The sequence below is a fragment of the Pyxicephalus adspersus genome, chromosome 4, assembly GCF_032062135.1.
Source record: "Pyxicephalus adspersus chromosome 4, UCB_Pads_2.0, whole genome shotgun sequence".
NCBI classification, from domain to species: domain Eukaryota; kingdom Metazoa; phylum Chordata; class Amphibia; order Anura; family Pyxicephalidae; genus Pyxicephalus; species Pyxicephalus adspersus.
Genome location: NC_092861.1, coordinates 123,737,483 through 123,743,482, shown reverse-complemented (window position 1 = coordinate 123,743,482; position 6,000 = coordinate 123,737,483).

Below are 6,000 nucleotides of genomic sequence, written 5' to 3'. Positions count from 1 at the left end.
ATATGATCTTACCACCCGCTGTATTTATATTATACTAAGGAATAGCTGAAGGCATGGTATGCCTCTTGTCTTCTGATGCCATGTGTGGGTAGTTGGTTTAATATCCACATCAATTGTTGGTTCTTGATAATCAGTAGTTTAATTCCGGAGTGATGGTTCGATGCCCACTGTACTTCTGTCTGGCTCCAGATATGAACTCTATGGGTCTCATTTACTGTAATTTTCATGCCCATCCTCCATTTTCTAATCACAAAACACATGGTGCTCTGTGAGTGCCCAGGGGAAGAGGGGTGTTGAAAGGACACTAGTGCAGGGGTGAATGAGACCCACTGGTTTTTACATCTGTAACAAGCCAGAAGTACAGCAAGAGCTGTGCTACCAAGAGGTAATAAAAGTATTGATTTTAAAGAAGCAAACTAGACATAATTTAAATCTCATAGAAAGTAACTTGGACTTATGCTTTAAATCCAATGTGCTAGATTCTGCTTTTCCAAAATTGATTTCTACTTGTCATGATGGGTGAATAGCTCTTCAATACTGCAGTGAAAAAAGTGCAGTTATCTATTATTTAAAATGTTGTTTTGGGTTAAGGATGTTAGATTTTGTAGGTCGCCGCTTGTTCTATATGCCTCTTTAACTTCTTGAATAAGTAGAGCTAAAACCAATCATTCAAATATCATGTAAACGTCAATGCAATAAAGCAAAAGAATTCCAAAAGTTGTTTTACCTTTTAAATTTTTTTCTGATTTCTTTAAAATAATACCTGGTAATTCTTCCATGAATGTACTTGTTCAGACTAAGTTAAAACCAGTAAGAAAGGTCTCCCATTTGTGCTACTGAACTACAAGAAGCTGTGTTTATATACATTGAGCAGTCGTGGTCCATTATTCTTACATTCAGGAATTCTGTTCTGAACAGTGATGTGCACCCAAAGCTGCAGTAGGTGCATTCAGACAAAAAAGCTGGAGATGATCAGCAGCACTGAGATACAAACAATAATAAAGTGTACAGAACAAATTATATATCATGCATTTGGATCTAGTTTAAAGCAGCAAGCAAATTGCAGTAACCTACAGCGACCAAACCACAATCTCCTTGTTTTGTACTGTGAACTAAGTGGTGAAAATTGTTTGCTGCAGGTTATTGAACTCTGCTCATCTCCATTCTGTTCTGTGTGCCGTCCTACTGAATAAGCCTGATCATGTTTAAAATGCCATATACATATTACTCGGGCACACCTTTCCAAGTAAATGTTGCAATATAGACAGTTCACTGCTACTGCATAATCCTCTCCTGAGCTGTGTCACTAAAGCATAGCTACTTTGCATGACATGATTTCAGACAGGCTGTTAATAAAGAAAATTGCGAGATGCCGAATGTGTGTTCGGACTTCCCAATCAATGGACAATGAGAAAATAACCAGGAGACAATGGTCCCTCTGCCTTGGTGTTAATTTGTGGGAGAAACTAGATTGCAGCGGGCATCCTAATCCTCCTAATTTAAAAGACTCCTTCCTTTCTTTCTTTCTGGCTCGTCTTCTTTTGTACTTGTAGAAATAATGTGTTTTTTTTTTTTTTTTTAGGGATTTTTGTTTATGTTTTGAAGTGTTCTCAATTAAAGACGCTGCAAGATGACCATTGAGGTCACAAATGCAAGTATAAAGAGCTCCAATTTACCATTAGTAGTTAGTGAACAAAACCCCCTCGAGGTAGGGAGCCTGATAAAAAGAGGGCAGCAATGTATTAAAGATGCATTATTTGGGGAACTGTGGCTATGATTTAAGGCCTAACAACAGGGTCAGACTGATTTCATTTCCCAGCACAGAGGTCATTCTCAGGCCTGGCTATGGTAACCCTTGTGCTCTCCATCTGTCTGTACTTGAAGCCAGGCGCTTTCAATAGGTCCTTGTGTCTTGTCTTCTTAGCTGCAAACAAATGACCGCAATCTCCAGGCCCAGGCCTATCTAAAGTGTTTGCTTACACTGACCACTGGCTCTCTGGCAATGTATTACACACAGAGACCTGCATGACTTAAAAGATTATCAAGAAATAGTGTTGCTGTCAAGACATCTATTTTTTCATTTAGTCTGAGGATTGGCACAGCGGGAAGCCAAATATATATTCTGAGAATAAATGTGTGAGCAAAACATCACTTACACACAAAAGCACATGAACATATAAATGTACACACATAGACAAGCACAGACACACATCCAGTATGCAAGATATATTTTGTTACTTAAACTTGTCATCCAAAAATCCTGCAGTTGCTCTGAGCTGGGCACACAAGTCAAATATTTAGTTGTTTTAAATTTATTGCAATGATTTCAGGGTTTTATTTACCTTCAGATTTCCCAGGAAAAAATGTACCGACTTCTGCATATGCATTTATGGGTTTAAAAGGATTTGTGGAAAAAAAAGGACCATGATGAAATTTATATATGTGCAAAAATTAATCTTTCATGTACTGAGGGGCAACCGGGGTCCAGGCCACTGGAGATTAAATGACCCCCGGAGAAACGATACAACTTAAAGGAGAGCTCCAGGAAATGTTTGGGGATCAGTACAGTATACTATTTACATTTACCTTTGTAATGTCCTTTTCCAAGAAAACAGCGCAATCGTATCACTACCTCATTGCTTCCTGTCTATGACCAAACAACATCATGCAGACGTGCTCTCCCATGTCATCGTGTATAATACAGCACTGTTGGCTTTGTGGTCATCACAACCGGATTGATCATTCTTTTGTCAAAATGAATATTCATTTCTTTGTATTCTTTATTAGCTAAAAGGGGGGAGTACAATGTGTATGAAATTTAACTAGTTGGACTATGAATATCATTTTAAAGCAATATTAAAAATTACTGCCAATTTCTAGTTTTCCTGTGTACAATGTATTATCTTTTCACACTGATGGTCAGCTCTAATTGGACATTGTAATGCTATAACATACTGTAATGCATATCAGCATTCCATTGTCATAAGTTATACCATATTTTATGGCTGTTTTAATAGCCTGGCCTTTCGAAGTCTATATACATAGTATTTTATTATGGTTAGTATTACCAGTATATTTTCATTCTAGATAACTTACTGATTAATAAACTTTTATTGTGGCTTTAGATTTTGTACAGATCTAGTGATATTCTTGCAAAGCACCCACAATCAATCAACTGTTTTTGGGGAATTAGCAAATAGCGTATATATAAAGCCTGTTAGTATTATTTCTCCTGATATATAAGGGGCATTTGGGGTTTCTGACTAACAGCCCCTGCCCAAAGGGGTTGAGGATCATAGAGCATGTCCAGTATTTTGATCCTTTGCACTGCTTCATAGGAGATAATAACATAGAGTCTACATACATGAATCTCCATGCAATAATGAACGCCTCTGGCTACCTGCCTCATTATTGTTCAGAAATGATTAGATGATAAAAAGCAGTGCTTGAATTCAGGAATATTGCTTGCAATTATTGGGCTTACTATACAAACCTTTTTGTTGACAGTTTCCTTATACATTGATTTCAAGAAGGGGTTAATTTTATGCTACTACACAATTAAAAATCTTGCCTTAGCTGATCCCTTAAGCAGCTTGATCACATATAAGAGAGACTTGGCAATCATGTATCAGCTTCTATCTCTCTATAGAAAGTTAGCGTTTAAATGACAGCAGACAGGAGCTAGAGAAGAGATTGTTTGAACAGGAGTCCATCAGAGAGGCCTGTGAAGAGCTAATCTTATCTCATAGCTGTGACAAACTGTAACCAGAGAAAGCCACTGGGTGACAAATTGCCATCCATACCATTGTCTCACGAAAGACAAACTGATTCCTGTAAAAATCCAGCTTGTATTTTTTTTCTTGTTTACATAATGCACTGTAATATTTTATCTACAAAAATCTGAAATTCAAAACATATGTATAGTATATAGTGTATTTAAAGCAAAACTAAATTAGGAATACATTGTAGGCAGGCAGGTTCTTGATTGCAGAAGGGACTGGGTATGTTTCTTCTGCAATAAAACATACATGTCTCCTAGTTCACAATCTTTTCTTTTAATGCATGAATGTGTATGATCGCTGACTGCCAGGAATGAATGAATTGGCATGCGCATGCCCTAGAGTTACATCATTCTGGCCTGGCCAATCAAGATGACTCTGAACCCGGAAGAGGACTGGGTGACGATCTTAGTGCTAGCAACAGAGCTAGGAGAATTAAGTTAAATAAATACGAACAGACAGATAGGTTTATTTTATTGCAGAAGAGGCATAGTCTGTCCTCTTGCACTAAAGAACCTTCCTGCTTGCAATTACTTTTTTTTTTTTAAACTTAGTTCCGCTTTAATGAATTTTTAGAATCTCATGTAAAATAGAATAACATTTGATGTTAACAGCGTGAGTTTAGACTGTAGTAAAAATTTCCCGATAACACACAAAAAAAAAAAAAAAAAAAGATTTTTTGCTTGTACATAATTGGATGGCTGCAGTCACTGGAGCTAAGTGAATTATGCCTTGCGGAGTTATAATTTGTCACTAAGTGAACAGCCTAAACTCATTTTGTAAATCAACCCTAGTGTTATCAGTGTGTGTTCATAAAAAAAAACTTACAATGCAGTGTGTAATTTATATATGGTAACCATACATTTTTTAATACATATACACAGGGCCACATTAAAAGTTTGGGCAAAATCATCAGCTACCCCGGGCTCACTTGGTCATAGGCTGGTGGTATATCCTGTTTAAAGCTAAGTACAGATGTCTAATTTCTACTGCTGGAAAAGCTTTCTTGAAAGCACTGTTCAGTTCAATTGGGGAAGTGGAAAGACAACAAGGGGGTACCCCCCGTGTCTTTCTCAGTGCAAATGAGAACAGTCATTTCTGCTTAATTGACCAATAGGAAGGTACTGAAAGTATGCTATATGTAACAACTAGATATTGCCACTAACTGGCTGCTGCTTGGAGGAACTGATCAGCTGTGATATCCTTATACCCATGACTAGGGTATCAGATCCATCCCAGCAACGAGAGATATGTTGTGGGCAATGTGTTGTTACAACAAAAACAGTGAAATAATTATTTCAACTATATAATAAATGAAACTTCAGCATCCTTTAATTCCTTATACGTGAAATACATACATACTTACTTTACTTTATTTGCGAGGGATATTGCCATTTGCAAATTTGGACCATAGGCTACTAAAATGTACTTTTTCTTTTTAACGTAAAAAATTTTACTATTTCATTTTGCTTTTCACAAGAAATAATTTATATTTATGCAAATCATGCAAAGATCTGTACAAAAATTGGCATTCTGTAAAAAGTAGTTGATGCAAACTGTTAAACAGAGACATGCTAAATTATTATCGATGGTCATGATCGTTTTGGGCAAAAATCTATCATGTATACAGCGGTCCCCCAATGTCCTTCATAAACCCATCCTGGCAGATTGATCAACAACTAGGCAGGGAGGCTTGATGTACTTTCTTATGGATGAGAGCATAGTGGGGTACCACTCACTTGTTTTTCCCCTTCCCAAAAAACAGAACGTTGCTGTGTTTACAGCACTTGTTCATTCTCCTGTCACTTCCAACAATCCAGAAAAATAATTTCCAGTGACACAAATCCGTCATTTGTTTGGCGTCTGTACTGGGCCTAAGTCACATCATTAGCCACAACCACCCACCTTCAATGTGAAAGCATTTGGACCTGGTGAGTGTCCGCTACATTGTAGAGTATCAGTGGGAGTGTGTTTGTGTGACCCTTTCCCATACGTACAAGGGATTTTTAGTGGGAATGCAGAAACGGTTTGGGTAGGGTACGGAAGTATCCAGATAGTGCTAATTATTTTGCTTTTAATTCAGAATATCTTCTTTTCCCCAATAAATGCCCAATGGTGACTATAATATTTAAAACATAAACTTAATTAAAGACATACCTAAAGGTCCATACAGATGATTTCTGGCCCTTGAAACAATCATTTATAACCGATTTGGGGTTAA